This window comes from Dreissena polymorpha, chromosome 3, assembly GCF_020536995.1.
Source record: "Dreissena polymorpha isolate Duluth1 chromosome 3, UMN_Dpol_1.0, whole genome shotgun sequence".
NCBI classification, from domain to species: Eukaryota; Metazoa; Mollusca; class Bivalvia; order Myida; family Dreissenidae; genus Dreissena; species Dreissena polymorpha.
In genome coordinates, this window is record NC_068357.1 from 41,182,921 (window position 1) to 41,207,579 (window position 24,659).

General features: G+C 34.8%; 1 protein-coding gene, 1 long non-coding RNA gene and 1 other non-coding gene across 3 annotated transcripts in view; 2 read left to right on the top strand and 1 right to left on the bottom strand.

Moving 5' to 3' along the window:
- LOC127873807 (protein PF3D7_1417600-like) overlaps positions 1-24,659 on the top strand; it is a 107,869-nt gene that overhangs the window by 64,945 nt on the left and 18,265 nt on the right. The window lies entirely within an intron of this gene.
- On the top strand, positions 1,825-1,899 carry Trnat-ugu (transfer RNA threonine (anticodon UGU)). Its single transcript has one exon. It is a non-coding gene; the product is annotated as a tRNA-Thr (tRNA).
- Positions 17,744-18,949, bottom strand: LOC127873820 (uncharacterized). Its single transcript, XR_008046399.1, has 2 exons — positions 18,836-18,949; positions 17,744-17,947 (listed from the first exon to the last, which is right to left on the bottom strand). It is a non-coding gene; the product is annotated as an uncharacterized LOC127873820 (long non-coding RNA).

Here is a 24,659-nt window from a genome sequence, read left to right on the forward strand (position 1 = left end):
CCTTTCGGAGTGTGAACTATTTATAATGGCGGTGTATGCAAAACCGAAGACTAATTCTTAATCAAAGACGCACAAGCAATCGACTTAAGAAGTAATATAGATCCACAAAGATATTAACAGCTTGTTAAATTTAGTAGCAACATAGCAAAATGCACATAGTGAAACAAAGAACGCCGTTAGAATAAGCATTAATACAAATTCCAAAAGTTAAACTGCAGTTGTCAATAACACACACGAAGTAAAGATATATATGAAGTAATTATAAACTTATCAACATGCAACATTGAGATGAAATGGTTGCATAGCAAATGCAACTAGACAAAATGCAAAGACCATGTATCAGAAAGCATATGACAGTAGTTAAAATGAGAATGTCATTTAACATCATTCATGGACTGGCGGATATTCCCTTCCATAAGTATAACTTAGAGAAAAAACTCCCTTCAAGAGTTTAAACTTCAGACGATAACACTGACGTCAATGAAACTATTCAGGTTGTCAATATTCAGTAATGCAATATCACAAATTCAATATCATACATGTATAATCGACTACGTAACAATTTGATGATTCTTCTATTTATGCTCCCTCAAATTTTTTGGGGGAGCATGTAGTCGCCGCTTCGTCTGTCCGTGCGTGTGTCCGTCCGTGCACAATTTTTGTCCGGGCTATTTCTCAGCAATTAATGACCGGAATTCAATTAAACTTTATGGGAAGCTTCACTACCAAGAGGAGATGTGCATATTATCAGCCGGTTCTGGTAGGATGATTTTTCACAGAGTTATGGCCCTTTGAAATTTTCTATAAACTTTACATATAGTGCAATTCTTGTCCCCCTAACTACTGACTGGAATTCAATGAAGCTTTATGGGAAGCTTAACTACCTTGAGGAGATGCGCATGTTATTTGTGGGTTTTGGTTAGATGATTTATTTAGAGAGTTATGGCCCTTTGAAGTTCTTAAGTTGCTAAACCATCCATCGTATTATTTTGTCCAAAGTTATGCCCCTCAAGACGTTTCCTTTTATCTGAATATATAGTGCAATTTTGTGACAAAAAAAACCTTTGGGGAGCATCACCCGTCTCCGACGGTTTCTTGTTCTTAAGCTTCAGCAAACCAGTTATGTATTTATATGTTTGCCACACTCGTACAGACTTTGCAACAGGTAAGGTCAGTTAGCTTTTCACAGGATTTCAAGTGCCTATTTAGTTCATATTTACCCGGAATTTTTTGTCACAGGTTTTGCATGTAAATGGCTTGTTGTTCAGATGAGAATTGATGTGGTCGTTTAAAACCGTCTTCTTCACGAACACTTTTGAGCATTCCGGGTACGGGCAAAAAAATTTGCTTTACCGTCAGCATTATGTTTTGTGATTTTGTGATTGTTTAGCGCCTGCTTTGTCTTACATTCAATGCCACATAACTCACAAATGAACACTAAACTGTGAAACTTTAGCATGTGTTTTTCTAACTGTTGGCCACTTTCATACGGACGTGAGCATTTCACACATTTCACTGAGGTTTCAGAATGTACCTTCTAGCGTTTTTTTTAGATTTTTTTCGTGTTCATATGGGGTTTTTGCATTTTAATCATGCATATGTCGAAGAACTTTGAGTCATTTCATCTCCGCCATCTACTTCACAGAATGAACCTTCAAGCACAGGTATTACATCACCGATGTTTTCTCCTTCGTCTTGAAATGACAACTCAAATTCTTCGTCATGCCGATCGATCTCCATTTCCGCCAAAGGAGTTGTACTGAAAATTGTATATTTATGTCACGGTACCGAACTTAAACGGGATTGGTGGAGGGATATGTGGCGGCCCGGTTAGCTCAGTCGGGAGAGCATTCGCCCTGTAAGCGAGGTGTCCCGGGTTCGAGTCCCGGACTGGCTGCACACTTTTCAACACCCGGCGACATTTATAAAACTAAATTCAAATGTTGAAAATAAATAAGCATTTTTATACGAATGCCTCTATCATATAATAAAGCCAATACTATGTGCCCGAGCCCCGTCTCTAAAACTATTTGCCACCAGTTTAAAGGAGCGAATCGACAATATTTCCCTATATGATACCAAATATTCAAAATTACAAAAAGTCCACATTTTATTAACATAAAATCGGAAGGAATAATATGTTATTGATGAAACAAGAAAGAAAAATAGTTAAAAGTCCACAAATATTATTCCAGCCAAGGCTTCAATAGGGTTAAAAGTCATAACATATAGAACTCGCAATCTGTCCATGCTAAAAGACCGTTAAAAGTCGTTTATCGTCAGTGAGAATGCGCATAGCGGGGTACTGTACAATTCACTCGTAAATATTGCACTAGTACTTCAATTTTTCCGCGCCGGCGAAAAGGGTCACGGGGAAAACGTTTTATTATTATTTAAATACATAATTTGCAGAAGATGTTTAATATCTATGTCTGTGTATTTAGAAATCATTTAATATGTTCTTTTCGTTGTGTAAATATATTTCGGAAGGTAAAATGATATACTAGCCTACGATATGCCCCTTAAATATTTGCGTACCATTCGATGCAATCTTTCTGATATAATTTATAATGAATCAGATAAGTAATGCCTCAAATAGAATTCGAAACCTCTAATATGGTGACAAATACATGAATCAGCGGGGCAAGTTAACCTGCAGCTTCGACTAGAATCCCTTCAAATCAAATGATTAAATAATAAGTACGGACATTTTTTAAGTTTCTATGCTTTTCACGATATCCAAAATGACATGGAACACGTGTTATGGCATCTCTCTGTACGTGGAATGCTAATATCGCATGCTTATTTTGCTTCTTATCTCAGTTGTATATATATGCAAGTTCCGTTGAAATTGATTTCACTAATAACTAATAAATGAATGTTGATGTTCGTTGAAAGTATTTTTTATATTCCAGTATACACATCGTGTTAGTTTTTGGTTATAAATAGTTGTTTTTAAAGAATAATATCCAACCTGTCTTTGGAAAACATGTTCAATACATCGCAGTTTGCGCATTATCCATTTTGAGTTTGGTTATTATCCACAGAAATGTTTATATCAGTTTGGATTTATCCATAAACTTTTATACCCGTCCTGCAAACAAATGATTTTTACACAGAAACACACTAGGTGTTAAAAGTAAAATTTTAAAGGACATTCGTGATATAATATGTGTATTTTCAATGATATATTTGGCACAGGTATTAATCCAGAAGACTGGTCTAAAGGAGTAATTGTGCCGATTCATAAAAAGGGTTGTAAATCTGACCCATCAAATTACAGGGGCATTACAATAGTAAATACAATGTCTAAAGTATTTTCACTCTTGCTAAGAAATAGACTTAACACTTGGTGCGAAAGTGAACAAAAGTTGAATGAGGCTCAATTTGGTTTTCGTGAGAACCGTAGTACTAGCGATTGTATTTTTATCCTTCATACTATAATGCAGAAAGTACTTGCTAATTAACTTAAATTATATTGTGCATTAATTGATTATCAAAAGGCTTTTGACACTGTTATACATGACGCTTTATGGATGAACTTAACTAATTCACAAATAAGTTCTAAGATGTTAAAAATGCTCAAATCCTTATACTCGAATGTTAAGGCCTGTATAAGAAATAATGAAAATATGTCGTATTCTGAACTGTTTGATCTAACACTTGGTGTAAAGCAGGGCGAGCCTCTTTCCCCTCTTTTGTTTATATTATTTATACATGACATCATGGACTATATGGACTTAACTTATTTGTCTGTAAATGATATTGAAAAATGGTCACTATATATGCTCTTATTTGCTGATGACATTGCATTATTTACAACAGATCCAAAAAATCTCCAGACTCAACTTGATTGTATAAGTAGATTTTCTTGGACATGGGGCCTTAAAATAAATGTAGAAAAAACTAAAATTTGAATTATTGAACGCAAAAAATCTAGAAACAACTATACTTGGTGTATCAACAATATCGATGTTGAGATTGTTGATAGTTTCTGTTACCTAGGCATGAAATTTTATTATAACGGAAACTTTAACCAGGCCATAAAACACTTAATGAACAGGCACTCAAAGCATATAATGGTCTTTTATCATTGTTTACCAGAGTACCATTTGATTTTAAAACCAAGTCACTACTGTTTGACTCCAAAGTTGCGCCGATTATTCTATATGGTAGCGAGGTATGGGGCGTATATGACTTTAAGGAAGTAGACAAACTCCATGCTAAATTTTGTAAACATATCCTTGGCGTTCGTCCCCAAACATCCACAGTTGCAGTCCTTGGCGAATTGGGCAGATATCCTTTTTCGGTCATCTGTAAAGAAAGGGCCTTAAAGTATTGGTGTAAAATTATGAAAAATTCTGAGTCTCTTCAAAGCAAAATATTTCAAGAACACATACATGACGTAAGTTTCAACTCATTGAATGTAAAAATAGCTGGGGCAAAGCCATTAATAATTTATTTAGATAACCTTGGTTATGGATACCTATGGTCAATGTTCGATTATAACTGTAGCTATGTACATATGTTAAAACAAAGAATCCGTGATCAACATATACAGACTAGGTGTGACATTGTTAGCTCACAAAGAAAATTATACTATTTTAACAGATTTAAAACTGTTTTAAAATATGAAAAATATCTAGATGCAGTAGACCATGATAATTATAGAATCGCATTAACAAAACTGAGACTGTGTTCCCACCAGCTTGAGATCGAAACAGGTAGATTCAATAATGTTGATAGAGTAAGAAGACTTTGTAAACTGTGTAACCTAAATGTAGTTGAAACGGAATTTAACTTTGTACTTTGTTGTCTCTTGTATAAAGATTTAAGACGAAAATATAATATCCCAACTGCTTTTAATACAATGAATAAATTTATTAAGCTTATGTCCTCAAATCAAACAGGAGTTTTAAGACACTTGGCTAAATTTGTATATTTTTCTATGTAACGACGTTCCCAAATCCTTGATTGTATTTCTTCTTAAGCTCTATAAATATGTTTGGTCAGAGGTATTTATGTATTTGGTTTGTTTTTCGATATGTATTTGTACATGAATATTTTGATACCATGTACTTTAAACTTTACATGTTGTTTTGCTATGACCATCTCTTTGTAATACTGTATTTGTAAATGGCCAAAGGAATGGATAATGCCGATTTGCCTAATAAAGTATAAAGATATAAATTGGCATATCTCTGTTACAGTTTCGTTCGCTCGTTTGTCAATTAACGTGTAAATAATTCAACACATAGGTCGCATTTCATGAAAACTAGCATTTTCCGAAGACAAATTTATCGTTTTTTACTAGAAAACTATTAAATCATTGCAAAACTCATAACGCATGTGTGTGTCAGACATTCATTATCACACGTGTAGAACAATTACGTCCTTATAGTTACTAAATTAGCAGAAATGATAAAATAATCACCTACCTTTCTGTTTCAGTTTCATTTTCGGCCGACATTTTTTTCTTCAGTTTAAATTATCCAACTCGTTTCGACGTACAGGGGGTGATTACAGTTTAATGAAATAATATTATATTTAAATCCCATTAATTCGTAATATAATAACGTATCCGAACGTTTATATTACATGATTTTAAAAAGAAGTTTGTGTTTAAGTAGTCATGTAAACGGAAAATAATAAAACACCATATTTTGAAAGGATGGAACATCAAGAGTGGAAGACATCAACTTACCTGATATTCTCTTTAATTGAAATATTTTAATATTGCTATGAACAATAGGTATATTTATAAATGCTTTTTATTCAAATCAAGTACATAGCTGTGCATCAATCGCTTTATACGGTCCTGTAAAACTATGGAAAATACATAAAATATTAATTTAACTTTAAGTAACGCAATTTGTTTTCATTTTTAACTCGCCGACTGCTCACACTTGAGATAAGTCATGATTTTAAAAATCAAAGTTTAATCATATTAACCAAAGTATTATATCTGTTTTTGTTTCGCATTTATATTTAAAATAACGTGTAGATAATATATATATATTTATTTTTAAAATATCAGAACGTAACCCCAACTGAATTGCATGACCATATCATAAAATTACATTGTTTATTAAAACCAGAATATAATTTAGACAAAATATGAGGATTTGATATCGAAACTGACTTTATCTGTAAGTATTGTTTAAACAAAATGTTGACCAATGTGCGTGTTCACACTTACAGTTATGTTATGAGCCTTGTTCTGAGAAAACTGGGCTTAATGCATGTGCGTAAAGTGTCATCCCAGATTAGCCTGTGTAGTCCGCACAGGCTAATCAGGGACGACACTTTTCGCCTAAACTTGATTTTCGGTAAGGAGAGACTTCCTTCAAACTAAAAATACCATAAAGGCGGAAAGTGTCGTCCCTGATTAGCCTGTACGGACTGCACAAGCTAATCTGGGACGACACTTTAAGCACATGCATTAAACCCAGTTTTCTTAGAACGCGTCTCATATTTGAGATTCATTAAATTTTACATTCACGTGTTTAGTGTCATATTTACAAAAATATATTCGTTTCAATTGTCGAACTAAGATTCGTAACAATAAAGTGTTGTTGTCAAACAATGTCCAGTTTGTACGTCGAAACCGTTGTTGAGATGCATCTGAAAGTATGTAAGACTTTGCAGGTATGGGCTAAATTTCATAGCGAATACGCATGAGATGTTGATAACTTGTATGTTAGATAGTTAAGTATTGTACACGGGATTGTTCAGTTTCAGAACTCAAAGAATTTGCTAATTTGAATTTGCACACATTATCAGAACATACTAATTAGTTATTATTCTTTCTATCTCTGTGTCTTTATTGAATCAAGAACTGAACAGGACCAGGAACTGGGAACGACTTCTTTCCAAAGTAAGGATTTAAAAAAGTAATACCTCATGTTAAGTCCGATTTATTTATTTATATACAGAAAACATATTGATATTGTAAGAAGTACAACAAAAAATGACTAGATATGAGTTAGGGCTTTATTGTCTATACATGTGAAATAAAGCATTAATAACGACAGTATTGTGATTAAGCTTCACGGAGAGTATAATATAAACCATATATAAGCCATCATTCGGTATTTATTTATGAAAAAAAATCAAGCGTAGGCGAATGACACGAACCGTTACTCAAATAGAATTGAAACGCAACTTATGCAACTGGTGTTGTTGTTTTTTTCCATCAACCATGCCATTGACGTAAAATTTTAGTCAAAACAAACAAGAAGATATACGTGTTTGATGAATGTTTTACCAAGGGAAGGTTAAGTGTGCACTGACGTGAAAGGAAAGTGATGAAGGATGGGTATCAGTGTAGGAGTTGTTGTTTGTATGAACAATGGATAAAACACGCGCTACGAATGAAGGGAAAACACAAAATATCATGGCCAGGGTGAGTTAATACAGAGAAACATCTATTAGGGGATGTCACAGCTAACGTGCAGCTTTTGCTTTATAGCGACGTGAGCAGCGTTCGATACCCGGTAAGGGATATTTGTGCTGTGTTACAAATATACGTCTATGTTCCATAAGATAACTGTGAAGTTCGGTTGTATACATTACGAATAGACATTCCGTGATTTCTAATCTGACTAACTTTGGTTTATCGTGAACGTGAGCCACCGCTACATTAGAAGATCCTCATCAGGCTCATGAGCGTTTGGTGGTGTTTATTACCTGTTATAACATGCTTGCCAAAATTATTAAAACAAATATGAACTGTTATACTTAATAATTTTAATAAAACACCAATGACCCTAACCCTGCTGTCAGAATACACATAGCGCTGAAAATAACACTAACATAGCACTAAATATAGCACTGACCAAATCACTGAAAAACAGCACTGAACAAAGTACTGAATCGTCCAATCAACACTGCACTGAGTATATCGCTCAACACAGAAATGAATATTGATCAAAAGACAGAACTTAACACAGAACTGAATATACTATTGAACACAGAACAGGGCATACCACTGAACTTGGCACTGAATATAGTATTGGATATAGAACCGAACTTAAAATTGAACTTAGCACAGACAATAGCACTGAATTGAGATATAGCACTCACCATAGCACTGGACATAGAACTGAAAATAGCACTCAACTTTGAACTGTACTTTGCAACGAACAATCAATGAACATAGCACTTAACATAGCACTGAACATAGCGCTGACCATAGCATTGAACATAACACTCAACGTAGCACTTCAAATAGCGCTGAACAAAGCACTGAACATAGCACTGAACCGTCCAATCAACAGTGCACTGAACATATCGCTGAACACATACCTGAAGATAGCATAGCATAACATAGCACTCAATATCGAACTGAACAAATCCATGAAATCCATGAACAAAACACTGAACTTAACACTTTGCATAGCATTCAACATAGCACTCAAACGAGCACTGAACAAAGCAATCAACATAGCAATGAACATAGACCTTAACAAAACACTTATATAGCACTAAACAAAGCACTGTATCCACAAATCGGCAGTACACTGATTATATCTTTAAACTCAGAACTAAAATCATACTGAAAATATAACTAAAAATCTCCTTGAAAATAGAACTAAACAAAGCTCTGAACACAGAACTTAACATAGCACTGAACAAAGCACTGAATACAGAACTGGAAATTGCACTGAAATAAGTACTGAGCATAGTACTGAAGTAAGCACTGAACCTATCACCAGACATAGTACTATTCAGACCACTGAACATAACACTGACCACAGAAATATACATAATACTGAACTGAGCACTAAACATAGCACTGAACTTAGAAATTTACTTAGCATTGAACTTTTCAATAAATTACCCCTGAACTAAATACTACACATAGCACTTAACATGTTACTAACATAGCAATGAACATATCCATGAACATAGCATTGAATATAGAACTGAACATAGCACTTACCAAAGCACTTAACCTAGCATTGAATATCGCACACAACACAATATTGAACATAGCATTGAAAACAGCATTGGAAATACCACTGAATATAATACTCAACATAGCACTGAACACAGCATTGAACATAGCATGTAACATAGAACTAGACATAGCATTGAAAATAACATATAACATAGCACAAAACAAAACACTCAACAAAACACTGAACTTAACATTGAACATAACGCATAATATATATGCAACATAGAACTGGACATAGCAATGAGCAAAGCAATGAGCAGTCCAATCAACAGCGCACCGACCTTTCGCTGATCATAGACACAGAACTTAATATACAACTGAACGTAGAACTCACCACAGAAATGAACATAGGACTGAGTATACAACTGAACATATCACTGAACTAAGCAATAAGCTTAGAACTTAACATATCACTCAACTTAGCAATGAACATAGCACTTAACATAGCACTGAACAAAAAAAATGAACATAACACAGAATAATGCATTGAACATATCACTACTCATAGCACTGAACACATCACTTAGAATAGCACTGGACAACACTGAACAACACTGAACATAACACTGAACATAGCACTGAGCATAGCAATGATGAGCAGACCTGCAAGCAAAAAGAATAGCTTAATGTCTTACATTAACTAATGTACACAAACATCAGAATGTACATATTCAAACACAAACAAAAGGTGTGATACGATTGGACATTGAAGAACACAAGATATACCTCAAATACAGAACCCTTGAAATTCGACACATTGTCATTCGATGTGATACAAATAAATCTATATCTTGCATGATATGTAGAATTATTATTATAACTTGAGTCTGACACACGTTTATATGATATCAGTATATGGATTACATGTATTATATTCACTTAATATTAAGTTGCGCTACATGTATATTTATATTTGGCACTTGTTCAAAAAGTCACATTTGCATAAAACATTTGCAAAAGATGATTAGTGAAAAGAATGCGCTGATTTAATCTGCACATTTCCACAGAACCGAACATATCAACTGATATAATATGGTAAAAGTAATATATAATATCCCCGTAACCGGCTTTTTTAAGTGGTGAGGCAAAATATACAAAAATAAACATGGATTGATTTTTACAAATAAGTATTTCGAAAGAAGAAAATGCACGTTAGCCTGACGTCAACAAATCACTCTAGTATTAAAATCATATATAATTATTATTTTGCGACAATGTTTTGAATTAAAATACATGCGTTGAAAAGTAATTTTCAACATGTGGTATGATACTTTGTATCTATTTTGTTTTTGTCCCTGATTGCCGCCATATTCTTCTACCGATACGACAAATAAAGGTACTCGTCGTTTTGGCGTTTCCGCTTGTTTGTAACTTTCGATCCGCGTATGTAAAATTGTGTCTTTCTGGAGTGTTTTCGTTTTGGAGAACAAACACAGCAGAGAAGCCTTTTTGGTACAAGGTCTAACTTTACAGATGAAAATTAAGGTAAGTATAAAGCTACATACGTGTTTCTTAATGTGTAAGTGTGGGTCTATAAACCGACGTTGAACGTCTTTGATATGTTTAAATACTCTCTCAAAGGAATATGGTGAAAGCGCGGAAATATTAGAGAACATCTCAATGTGTGAATAAACAATGATTTCACTTAAAACATGGAAGCAGTAGTTAAAAAGAGAAAAATTAAATGGTCGATACAAGAAATAAACGCATTGGTGGACGTATTTGTGGAATATAAAGATGTGTTTCAGGGGAAGTTGTCAAATAAACTGACACACACATAAAGGATCGATCTTTATGATGTGATTAAAGATACGTTTCTTTAATCCTATCATAAAGATCGATCCTTTATTTGTGTGGCAGTTTATTTGACCATAGTGTCAATATACTTAACAGTAATGTTGTATTTTGTATATTTCTGACCACACTTGAACGACAATTCGTAATATTAACAAGTAATATCACCAGTAGTGTACATATCGGTAAATTTAGACTTAACGGGTTCGAAAAAAGTAATAACGATTGTCACAATTTAATGAGTGTTGTGGCACTTTTTGAACCGAAGATATATTTATCGCTATAATCAAAACCCAATCAAATAGATAAATATTAGGATTTTCGGATATTAAACAGCAACAATTTTCTATAGTTTTTGCGCTATTTTTTAATGATGCCACGCGAAAAAGGCAAAATTTGTATCAAAAACAAAGTTAACAACGAGCTTTTTTGTCATACATTCGCCTGAAGTCCTGGTATACAGAAATAAGACAAACAACTGACGAATTCCAACAGAATGGCATACGGGTAGATTCGTATACGATTGTTTCGGGTATGTATAGCAGCAAACCATAAACCATTTATTTTGTCATAAAATATTCTAAATCGTACAAACAAACCCCGATTTTGTTCTGCACATGATGAGGTAAACAGTCATCTTACCGGGACAAATGTTAAAGTATCCACACATTTGTTCAATAGACAAAAGTGTTAGACAAAAATATCCATTATCAAATATGATAATCCAATATTTAAAAACACAATGTATGTATACATTTTGTTTCAGACTTCATTGTGTCAATGTATCACTGTTATTTATCTTCCGATCAGTTGCATAATAAACAAAAGTATATTTTATGCACACTAGAATAAAATAAATAGTTAATGATGATCTTAATGTTCATAATGTAAGCTGGTAGTGCTCAAACCTCATTCTAATCAGACCATACACATTAAAGGGATCTTGCAACAGGCCGCCCTGAAGGGCAATTCAAATATGGCATGGGATAGCAGAAAAGAAGCTCGTGCAGATACTATGATAGCAAATCAGGTGTAGGAACTATGATCGGAACATATAAGGCTCAATCCGTGCATGTGGTTTTCGCTCCAAAAGTTGCAAGAAAATCATATAGCTAAGTGCAGCATGGTTCCTAATCATGCAACAAAAATTCGACAGGCAGCTCAAAGGCGATTAAATTGGTGTTGTAGGATAGCTGGTTATTGCATTGAATCGAAAAATGTTCATGTTGGTGTTCTTATAATGGATGACGAATGAACTATGTGAGTGTGGTTCCGTAAAGATCTGACGCTCTATAGAAAATGGAGTGACCAAAACCACACGATGAAGAATATTGGCAACGGTTTGTATGTCTTAGTAAGTTACATAGTAAACATTGCATTCTCTCAGTACGGTAATTAAACACATATTACAAGTGCTTCAACTATGCATTGCAAATTATTATACTCAATGAACTCAGAATACCCGGTAAATACCATTGTTTCAAACAGATTAGCAAATACAGTGGTTTGTATTTGGCACACCTTCAGTTAGCAGCTCAACGATGCGGACATAACTAGCTAAAACTTGTCCTTACTGAAATAACTCTATGGGGGAAACTTAGAGTCACAAAAACGATAAATACTTGAAAAACTATTTGCCTTCATGACATTGATAGTAGTACACACAAACATATCTGATAAGTAAGGTCTGGACATTAATGTTTGTTTATATTGAAACTATTAATGTAATTCTTTTGAAATAAATTTAGAGTCATGAACATCACCAGTAGTGCACTAAAGCGTATTTTCCATTCTGAAGCCTATAGTTTGATTTATTTACTTCTGTGCTCAGTTTTCTGTGCTTACATTAATAATCATAATGTTTGATCTACCGATGTTTTGACACAATTAACACTCATATGAAGTTGTGATGCTAAAATTAAATCCAAAAGGAAATTCTCATTACTATTTGTTTTGTAAGCTAATACAAATACAATTTAAAGAACTTCCATTTTTCCAAATAATGATACTCAAATGACCATATATTAATTAGGTAAGTTAAAAGGCTAGTTTTTGTGAAATTACATTACGATATTGATAGTTTTAAATTTGATTCAAACAATAATGTTTCAACCAAATATTTCGTTCTTGACGACATATAAATGGAGAACATAATCACCTTAGTATATGGTCTATTACTAAATAATAGACCTGTTTATTGTTGGGCCACTGCTGGGCTGGTTTTTCAGTTTTCTTATTGTTGGTGTTTTTTAACCGAAGTAGCGAATTTTACAGATTTAAAATTTCTTTCTCATTGTTATCTACACAAACAAAAGGTTGTAAATTTTCTCCTTTAATTATTTCTAATCTATTCTAGTAAACGTTTATTAAATATGTAAAATAAAGTTAGAAGCCGGTAGTTAAAAGGTGTTTCTTAGCAATTCTTGTGATATTTATGATGGATGCTGAGTTTACGGGCTGTAGTTTACGGATTTCTGTACAGTGGTGGGGAAAAAGTGGATCGGTCACATGGCGTCTGATCTAAGCAATTGTAGAAAGAGCAAAAACAATTTCAAGCTTTATGAGAAAACGTAGTTGATATGCATTCGTGTATTCAGTGTAATAACCATGTTATACTTATTTTCTGAAAATAGGCTAATATCTCACTGGCAGTAAGAGGGTAAATTTCAATCGAAATAAAGGAATTCCCGTGGCGTGTTAAACAAACATATTACTTTTGGTCAGCACAAAAATGTCAAAATATATTTAGCGTTATTATTCAATTTCTGGAGAGTGGGTTGCTTCAGATTCAATTAGGGCGGGCACTATGTTCAGGTTTATCATAAACACTTTAAATGAATGTTGGTTTTTAAGTAGCAATAGTAAAAGGAACTTAATTGTGGCAATGCGGCAATAGTCGGTACTTACTGCAGTTAAGAGGTGGTCTTATGGCGCATTTATTTATAATTACCAAGACAGTTTGTTGAGTCACGTTTTAGTTCATATGCAATAAATCTCTAAAAGGTTTGTTAATTATTATAGTGGGTTAGCTATAAGCCAAATATGGCTTTTTTCGGTATTTACTTATTATCTTTATTGTTTATTTTATTGCACACATGGAAACGCGAAACCGGAAAAGGCGCCGTCCGTCGGTCAAACTACACCAGCATCCCAGCCAAAACCTACCAGGCACCAGCCAACAACCCCGTCAGCTGCCTTCCACCCAAATGCCCGATCAGCTGCCTCCCAACCAACAGCCTGTCCAGCTGCCTCCCAACCAACAGCCTGTCCAGCTGCCTCTCACCCCCAGCCATCGACTCGGCCAATGGTCTTCAAACCAACAGTCCGGCCATCAACCCGACCGGCTGCCTCTCAGTCAACAACTGGGCGACCAGATGCAGCCTGCAGCAAGCCAGCCAGATCCGGCTGTTCAATCGGGGTATGTCATCTCAAGCCTCGCAACACCAGTTCCTTGGGAGGAGGGTCTGTCAGGGGGGCTGTCACCCAGACCTCGTACAGGCCTAGAGCTTACACGTTCCGACCTAGAGGCCCAATTCAGGGGCTCCGGGGCCCGTTTAGCAGATACTAATACCTCAGTTTGGTCTCTTGGCAAGTCGCCAATCAATGTTGTTGCGATTTCTAAATATCTTCAGTTATATCCAAATAAAGAAGTAGCTTCTGTGCTCAGTAATGGCTTCAAGCAAGGTTTTAAGCTGGGTTATAAGGGTTCACATCTAGGTTCTTCAGCGAATAATTTGGTTTCAACAAAAGTGCATTTTTCAGAAGTCCAAAAGAAACTTGACAAAGAGATTTCCTTAGGTAGAATTTCAGGTCCTTTCAAAGTCCCACCAATTTTCAATTTAAAAGTAAGTCCATTAGGCATTTTAGAGAAGCCAGACGGGGGTTGGCGGTTAATTACACACCTGTCGTATCCCAATGGGTCAAGTGTCAATGATGGTTTTAGTGTGGAAGACATTTCTGTTAAATATACATCATTTGACAAAGTGGCTGACATGTTATTTAGTTTAGGTACGTCAGCAATGATGGCAAAAAGAGATATTAAATCGGCTTTTCGTTTAATGCCTATTTACCCAGGGGACTTTCACTTGATGGGGCTTCAGTTCAACAACCAGTATTATGTTGACAAATGCTTACCAATGGGTTTATCTATTGCTCCGGCTTTATTCGAATCATTCTCCACTTTTATACATTGGCTAGTAAGTTTCAAAACTGGGAGTCAAACTTTAGATCATTATTTGGACGACTTTATTTTTGGAAGTGCAGCTGGGTCAAATCATTGTAACATGCTAGTTTCTACTTTCGAGGAATTATGCACCGAAATGGGAGTCCCAGTTGCGGTGGAAAAGTCGGTCGGCCCAACAACAGTACTGACATTTTTAGGCCTGGAATGAGATACTGTGCAAATGACTGTTAGAGTACCTGCTAAAAAAGTGGAAGAACTTTTGAAGCTTTTGCAAAATTGTCTAGTAAAAAAGAGACTTACGTTAAAAGAATTGCAGTTTTTGACTGGGAAGTTGAGTTTTTGTAGTCAAGCAGTAAGAGCAAGTAGGGCATTCTTGCGCCGATTTTATGATGCTATGTGTGGCTTAAAAAAGTCCTATTATAAGATAAGAGTTAATGGTGAAATGAAAGAAGACATCCTGATGTGGATTCAATTTATTGAAGATTTTAATGGCGTTGTACATATTCCAAATAAAGTATGGTTGGATAACTCTGTCCTTCATCTTTACACTAATAGTGCAGTTGGTGCTACTCTTGGCTGTGGTTGTTATTTTGGAGGTAATTGGGCCTATTGCCCATGGCCTGTTCAATGGCAAGGCCAACCTATTTTATCAGATATAACATTTTAAGAGATGGTCCCTGTTTTGTTGGCAATATGGCTCTGGGGGGTCTTTTTGAGGGACAGGAAGATTAAGTTTCATATTGATAATTTAGGTTCGGTAGAAGTGATAAACAAACAGTCTTCCAAGTCGAAACGTTTGATGTTTCTGGTTAGAACATTTGTGTTGTTAGTTATGAAATACTCGGTGGTGTTTAAAGCAGTACATATTTCATCAAAGTCCAATTACATCGCTGATGCAATTTCTCGTAAACAGTTTCACAGGTTACAACAGTTAGCACCAGAGGCACAAGCGAGTCCAGAATCAGTCCCGCCGGAGTTTTTACTGATGATCTGCAACAAGAGGCTAATAGATTGCTAGACAATTCCCTTGCTGCTAATACAAAAAAGGCATACATCGTTGGGTTAGAGAGATACTCCGAGTTTAAAAGGCAATACGGCTTGTCAGATGCCTGGCCGCCTACAGTTGAACAGATGGTTCGATTTGTAGCATGTCTATCCCTACAGAAACTATCCCACAAAACAGCAAAATCATACTTAAGCTCTATAGCTTTTCATTGCAAGCTGCTTGATGTTGTTGACCCTACCAAAAAGTTCATTGTTTCAAAAATGGTGGAAGGAATGCAAAAAGATAAGAAAACACACGATAATAGGCTTCCAATTACCCTCTCGTTACTGCAAGGGATAGTAAGCAAACTTAATATTGTGTGTTCCAGTGTCTACGAAGCAAAACTGTTCACTGCAGCTTTTATGCTAGCGTTTTTCGGTTTTCTAAGAGTTGGCGAAATAGCTGTTCCTAAAAAAGGTGATAGTATTTTACAGGCAGCGGTGTTGGCAATAGAAGATTTACAATTTGATCACAATGGGGTAATCATTTCAATCCGGCATTCAAAAACTGATCAGTTGGGCAAAGGGGTAGCGCTCAAAATTACTAGGTCAAACAGTGAATTTGGCCCAGTTGTGTGTCTTAACCAGTATCTTCATGTTCGTCCTCAAGGGCCTGGTCCCTTGTTTTTGCACTTTAACAAACAACCAATTACTCGTTACCAATTTTTCTGCTATTCTTAAGAAAACGGTTTCTCTTTTGGGTCTAAATTATGGGTCTTACAAATCCCACTCCTTCAGAATTGGAGCAGCAACTGCAGCTTCCCAACTAGGCTATTCAGTGGAGATCATTAAACAGGCAGGCAGATGGGCTTCCAATGCCTACCAAACATATGTTCGTCCTGTTCCTGTTGTCATGCCCAGCCTAATAAATAACCCCCATTAAAAGGTATGGTTCATATAGTTAGATTCATGTGACTAACAAAAACCAAGTTGTATTTAGGGAAAACCATCTGGATACTGGGTTCATCAATAATCAAGCAAGCCTTCATAGCAGCAAGATTACGACCTGAAGGAGCCAACCTCTGCCTTGAACCCAACATCATCTGGTGGCAAGGGTACAGTGGGTTAACACTTGCAGTATCAAAGAAAAAATTTCTTTCGCTTGCCAATGTGGGTAATTCTCCAGACTATATTGTGTTACATTTAGGTGGTAATGATCTTGGTCGTCGGTCACTGGTGGACCTTCGAAAATTGATTGTCGAGCTATTCAGGACTATACTGTCTATATTTCCAAGTGTTAAGATTGTATGGTCTGCAGTGCTTCCAAGGTCAAATTGGAGATATTCTGATAATAAAGTTGCTATGGACGAAGCAAGAAAGCGCCTTAATAGTCATGGTTCATCTAGGGCTTTGGCATGTGGAGGGCATTACTTGGCCAACTCTGACTTTGGAAAATTTGAGGAACATTTGTTTGAGAAGGACGGAGTCCACTTGTCAACTCTGGGTACAGATATTTTTCTTTCTAATATGTCTGCAGGGCTTGAAAAATTTATAAAGCATAATACACCAATCCATTACTGAAGTTCTAGATACACAAATTTGGGGGTTCTTACAATTTTAAATCCCAAACATTATGTATGTTGGTGTTGCTATTGAGTCCAAAAATAGATATTTGCAGTTAGTTTGTATGCATATTTTTCTTACTCATATGTATGAAAAAAGAAAAAAGAAAGTTTTTTGCTGCTAATTTTTATGCAATTTTTTGCTGCTAGTTTTTATGCATTTTTTTTCTGCTGGGTTGTATGCATTTTTGCTGCTAGTTTTTATTCATATCTTTGCCTTGTGTTTACAGTTTACTGCTTCCGACTCCAAGCATGCGTCCATCCGCCCTGCAGCCAAAGTTCTTTGGCAGTGGCCACCCGTCATCTCTGGCCCAGCTGGTTTCGAGGTTGGGGCATTTGGGCCGCTGGGTCAGCGTTGTTGGGTGGCCATATGGCAATCAGTGCCGGATGGACGCTTTTTACCTGGCACATTTTTGGGGGAAAATATATATGATTTTGTTGGGAGTGCTGATGGCCGTCACCCGGAGTCAGCACTCATATACAATTTATTTGTGCAGTTAGTTATTTGCAGTTAGTTTGGGCTTGCCATGTTCGCAGGTGGCCCTTGCTGCTTGGAGTCGAGACATTATATGCTAGAACCATTTTTTATGTTTTTATGTTATAAGGTCCTTAAATAAAAAGTAAAAATTTAGTTGAGTTTATATTTACTGTGTGAAAAGGGTTATTCATCGGAGTTTTCATATAGGCTTGCCCATGTAATGCTAGGTGGCAGTTTGGGTTTAGTTCTTGGCCTCTACAATAATATAGTCTATTACTAAATAATAGACCTGTTTATTGTTGGGCCACTGCTGGGCTGGTTTTTCAGTTTTCTTATTGTTGGTGTTTTTTAACCGAAGTAGCGAATTTTACAGATTAAAAATTTCTTTCTCATTGTTATCTACACAAACAAAAGGTTGTAAATTTTCTCCCCTCCCACCCAACCCATGTAGTTTGTTTTTACACAGTGTTGTTCTGTCACACTTTACTGCGTCCGTTATATATTTAAAAATTTGGTCAGGCTTAGGGTAAATATAGATTTATTTTAAGTTTTATTTGCCTGTCCACATTAATTTTAATAACATAAGGGGAAACTGATTGTTTTCCGTACTAGATTTGGTTTTAGTATATTACATATTCTGCTGGTTTGAGTTGCGTTTTTCAGTTTGCCGTGTAGACGCAGAGTACCAAACGTCGGATACAGGTCGGTCACGACTCCACTTCCGATGGGGCAGTTCGGACACCTCGGGTTCGTCGACAGTCGCTTGAAGTTAACAGTTCCTTGGCAATCAGTGCCGGATGGACGCTTTTTACCTGGCACATTTTTTGGGGAAAATATATATGATTTTGTTGGGAGTGCTGATGGCCGTCACCCAGAGTCAGCACTCATATACAATTTATTTGTGCAGTTAGTTATTTGCAGTTAGTTTGGGCTTGCCATGTTCGCAGGTGGCCCTTGCTGCTTGGAGTCGAGACGGCAATCAGTGCCGGATGGACGCTTTTTACCTGGCACATTTTTGGGGGAAAATATATATGATTTTGTTGGGAGTGCTGATGGCCGTCACCCGGAGTCAGCACTCATATACAATTTATTTGTGCAGTTAGTTATTTGCAGTTAGTTTGGGCTTGCCATGTTCGCAGGTGGCCCTTGCTGCTTGGAGTCGAGACATTATATGCCAGAACCATTTTTTATGTTTTTATGTTATAAGGTCCTTTAATAAAAAGTAAAAATTTAGTTGAGTTTATATTTACTGTGTGAAAAGGGTTATTCATCGGAGTTTTCATATAGGCTTGCCCATGTAATGCTAGGTGGCAGTTTGGGTTTAGTTCTTGGCCTCTACAATAATCACCTTAGTAGTTTGACAGAAGTCTTTTAAAAGACAACGCATGAAATGTGCAAAGACATGTAAATCATTTCCAATTTATGAGTTAAGCCGATTCACACGTGGTTTAATTAAGTTATTAATGATAAAGGTCAAGTGTGATACTGTTTGGTGTTATGTTTGTGATTTTATATTGTACTCATGTTTTATTGGTGAGATGCTGTTATACTAGCTTAGATTGTATTTCTAGCTAGCTATACACTGGTATTTTGGTCTGGTAAATCGTAATGTTTTGTGACATAGTCGGTTATTTTTCTTTTATGATGACACTACGAAGAAAAACTTATATGAGCCGTTTCGCAGAATCCTATAACACAGACTTTTTTTACAATTCCAATGATGTGGTTAAAAAATGTCCGTTTTAGGGATGACATTAACATTATACAAATTTAACTTGTGTACTACATTTTATTGGTAGCGTGTGGTTTCATTAAATTGTATAGGATGTATCTTTGCTTATATAATATCTTCATGTTGCCAATAGCATAGGTTATTTATTATTTTGACCCAATGAGAGATTTTTCAATTTTGCTCAAAAAGTACATGTTATATAATGGTGAATAAAATTAACGCAAGACCGGTGATGCTTTTTTTGTATAAATGTTCATGTATAATTTGTATCATTTAATACATTGTGACCTGATTTAAGACAGGGAAGAAACAATGAATTTTATTTATAGCACACATACTGCTTAGGCTTAATTTTTATTCACTTTTATTTTTGAGTCAAATTGAAGGCTTTTAATTAAATTGTATACTGATTGGAATTTGTATATTGTTACCCACACTTGAGGTTTTTTTTAAACATCGCAATGGATTTTTTTACACTTATTCTTCATTCTCAAGTGAGCGTTCTATGCAAACAATCTGAGCCGATTACCTCCAACCAAACTGAGTACATAAAGATACAAATGTTTTATATCTTAAGTAACACTATGCCCCATTCCGAACAACAACAGAATGAAATAAGATTAACGTTGAGACATACGTGACCGACTGAACTTACAACATTTGTAATTAACCTATGACACACAAGCTGACGTTCCTCGAAGGTATTTTATATTTTGAAATGCAACGCAATAAAGGAATTTGTTTTCCAAAACATATGTTACGACTTTTTTAAATGAAGCATAACTTCGATATGTCCGCCGCGTGATTATTTAATGTTTTAGTTTCCACAGCCTTCTATTAAATTAATAAGCAATCGAAAACAATTAATGATCCGTTGTTTCAAATTGATTTCCGAGCATAAAAACAATTTGTGACGATGTGGCTTCTGATCGCGTTCATGTACATGATTAAACAAACAAAGCGAATCAAAAATATATATATAAAGATAAATTATAGCCACCGAAAAAAAAATTACCGTTCACAATTGGATATTTTTTAACTCACATAAAACATGCCCTGTATGCTTTATAACAGTATACGGCGTTGGTTTTTTTACCAGACACCTTCGAATTTCATATCGGTCTGAATATTTGTTTTGTATCGACTGCTCACGTTTCACAGAACAATCGCACTTCTAACGTGCATCTTCATGTCTAATTCTCAAAATGGGTTAAATGAATCGAGTTGAAATTGTATATGCTGCTATAAAAAAATATGGTCTAAATTGTTTCATTAAAATCATTAATGCTGAACGCGCTGAACTCGCTGGACCATGTCCTCGTGTTTGTTTACTCGGTCTGCACGTGTAAATAGAAGTATTGGAATATTTTAAGTTTATTTCCCATGGTTTAATTTTAATTTTATTTTTTGCATTTTGAAACACATTTTTTGAATAAAAAGCGCGGTTTTGCCATACGATGATTGCATATTGCTGATCGATCATTTAAACAACCACGTATTTGAACACCAGCCCTTAAAGCACGTGTAATACATGTACATTTTACAAGTATTGCAACCCACATAACGAACATGTAATGAGGCATCAATATCATACGGTATCATATTATCAAATAGTTATGGGTCGAGTGGCAAACGTTGGTAAAGGCGCAACTCTGTGAACTCTATGGGAATATGAACCCGCATTCTGGAATTGATAAATATTCCACCGGCTTTTATAAGATAATATGTGTTGTCTATAAGAGTGTTAACATGTTATCAGAGATATATTTAACATACATGATGCTGAAAATACAAAATATGAATACTTATTTAATGCAATTTAATTGTGATCAACTATTTAATAATTAAAACTTACAATACTCGTTTTATAGTGTATCTTTTAATTACTTTATTACGAGTAATAAAGCTAGGTTTATAATAATTCATTGAATTGCGGATCAATTCAAATAAAATTTCTATGAAATTTTAAACAATTATGTGTAAAATGGCCAAATTTTGACAAAATCAGCGCATAAATAATCGAAAAATTATATACAAAAAAGTAAGTGTTGCTTTAAAAGTGGAATAGTTTTTTCTCAGACTGCGCCCTTTCGGATTGTTTTAAATGCAAGCAAGCAGATTTGTTATTTGCGCGCCGGCACACAAGGGTGAGACGTTTTTCATCAAGACGGATCACACGGCTGACTGGATAGGCATAACGGTAATCCCTTTGTACACGTTCAATGTCAAATGTTAAGCTGATCTTTGTCTCAGCATCTGTCAAACGACTTATGGCGATATCTTTTGAGAACTATATAAGACCGCGCTAAACCTCGACCCCACGGAGTATCGGTTTCTGGCAGAGCGGGTAGTCTCATTTGGAATTCAGTAAGTCCGATTTTATTCCTTCTTTGTGCGCAAAGAGTCTAATATTTTCGTATATGTGTACATAACATATGAATCTTAAATTGAATTATTTGGGCATAGACACGTAACTTTTCATATATTAAAATACATGCGTAATGGTAACTTAATAAATAAAAGTAACTTAACTCAGAGTATTTCAGAATTACGTATTGTGTGTAGAAAATATACATATTTGCACTTTCTTCATAACACTTCCCATTCGTATACTTTAAAAGACGGGCTCCATTTTTTTTAATATATCAAGCTAATAATGAATGGAATAGTGAAATATATCTATAACTATAAGAGACGCATTATAAAAATAGCGATTTAAATTTATAACAAGCCATATTAAATATAGCGCTATCCATATAAACACTTTAAAATAATGGGCTTTGATGTAACATTTACATTTATTAAATGATATTAAGATAAATAAATATCACAGAAATCAACCATTTTCTTGCTAAATTTAAGTTCGATAATCTCCTATTTTGCTTTACTTTATACATGAACAGAAATTCATTTTAGTAGAAATAATTTCGGATGAGTCGTTTCTCGGTAAACTAACAGCAATATTAAGTGTCAATTCATATGAATTAAACTTCAAGGGAAAAAGCCAGGAGAGATTACTTTTCACGCATCAGAATATTGTTGTTTATTTACGTTTAAGCAATAAATATATACTTTCAAAATATCATATCAATGAGTAACAATGAAAGCTTCATTTTAAAATGTCTGTACTTCTCTATTTAAGTTGTTTAAATATAATTTAACAACGCACATTTTGCGAGTGTCGGTATAATTTAAATGCGAATCAATCGCATTATTGATGACACGATGTGTGGTAAAAGTCCATTAAGGTGTGGTAAATAAAATTATTTCTTAAGAATTTGATGACTTTCAATATGGTTTAATTTTCGCACGTTAAATACTGTGTTAAATTTTGTAAATCTAAAATTGTTAGTTGACATTGAATCATTACACTATTAACCTTTTTGTTTTTGCCAAAATACTATTTGTTTTAAGCTTCTACTTAAACTGTTCAGTCAGAACACCTATTCGAAACGCTTCGTCAGTTATCATTGAACCGCAAAAAATGTTTACTTGAATAAAATACTTCGTAAGTTGTATTTGTATCTAAAGAGTGATACGCAGAAAAAAAGTCATGCAATAAATGAAATGTTACGCGGGTATGCTTTCTTGTGGACTTCAGTGTCGTTAGCTGTGAAAGTGGTGACATACACATTCTAAGAAAACCATACTTCAAAACAGTATATATTTAGTGTAATAGTAAATTATTTTTTTCCCAATTTAATCATTATGAATGCAAATACCATATACCATTCCATATACATTTGTTAACAAACAGAAACGTGACTATCATTGTAAGCTATGATGATTTGTTTTTTACAGCATTGGGAAAACAATACATGTTTAAAAACAGTGATGTCACAACTGTTTGTCAAAGCGACATTGGGTATAATTGTTTGTGTTTACTATTTAAAGAAATTGCAATTTATATAGTCGAGTATGATACGCGCATTACACACGCGCGCAACACGCGCGCACACACACGCACACAAAAACACACACCCACTCGCACCGAACCGCCCTCCACACACAATTTAGTAGTTTTTGTATTGGTATATTATTATTATTATAAGTTACCATACAATCTACGGTGTAATATATATACTTTTATACTCAGATCACTATTTCAATTATTTTGTTCATTTCCAGTGTACGGAAGTGCGCTTTTGTATGTCTCTATTGGAGACAAATCGTTTATTGTTGTTTTTTTCTCACTTTTGTGATTATTTCTGTTTGCTTCTTCTTTCTATGGAATATTCAGCTAATTGTATCCATAATTTTTGTTTTCTTTTTTCGTTTGTATGTATGGATATCTTATGTCTTATAATAGAAACCAACTGGACATTTTTTTAAAATAGGGACCAACTGGACAAGCATACACAAATTATCATTTACATCACCCTCCACCTATTTAAATGATTAAGATATGTACTTTAAATGTAAAAGGGCTAAACAATAAAGACAAACGCATACAAATCTTCAAATGGTTAGACGAAAAAAAAGAGTATAATCCTATTACAATAAAGTCACTTGACACATACTTTAACACAAACCTTAAAAGATGAATGGGACGGAGACATCTATCTTAGTGGTCAACATACTAATAAACAAGGCGTTGCCTTTCTGATAAAAAATAATATTGGGATCACAGTCGATAATTTTAACGAAATAATAATTGGCAGACAAGCGAGTATAGATATCAAAATACACGAAACACAATTAACATTAATCAACGTTTACGGCCCTAACATAGATGATTCCACATTTTACGAAACATTACAATCCTTTATAATTAATAACCAAGATAAAAACATTATAGTCGGTGGCGATTTCAATACGGTTCTTAACCCAGTATTAGATAAAAAGAATGGAAACCTTTATACTCATCCTAAAAATAGAAACATGTTAAATAACATAATTGAAAA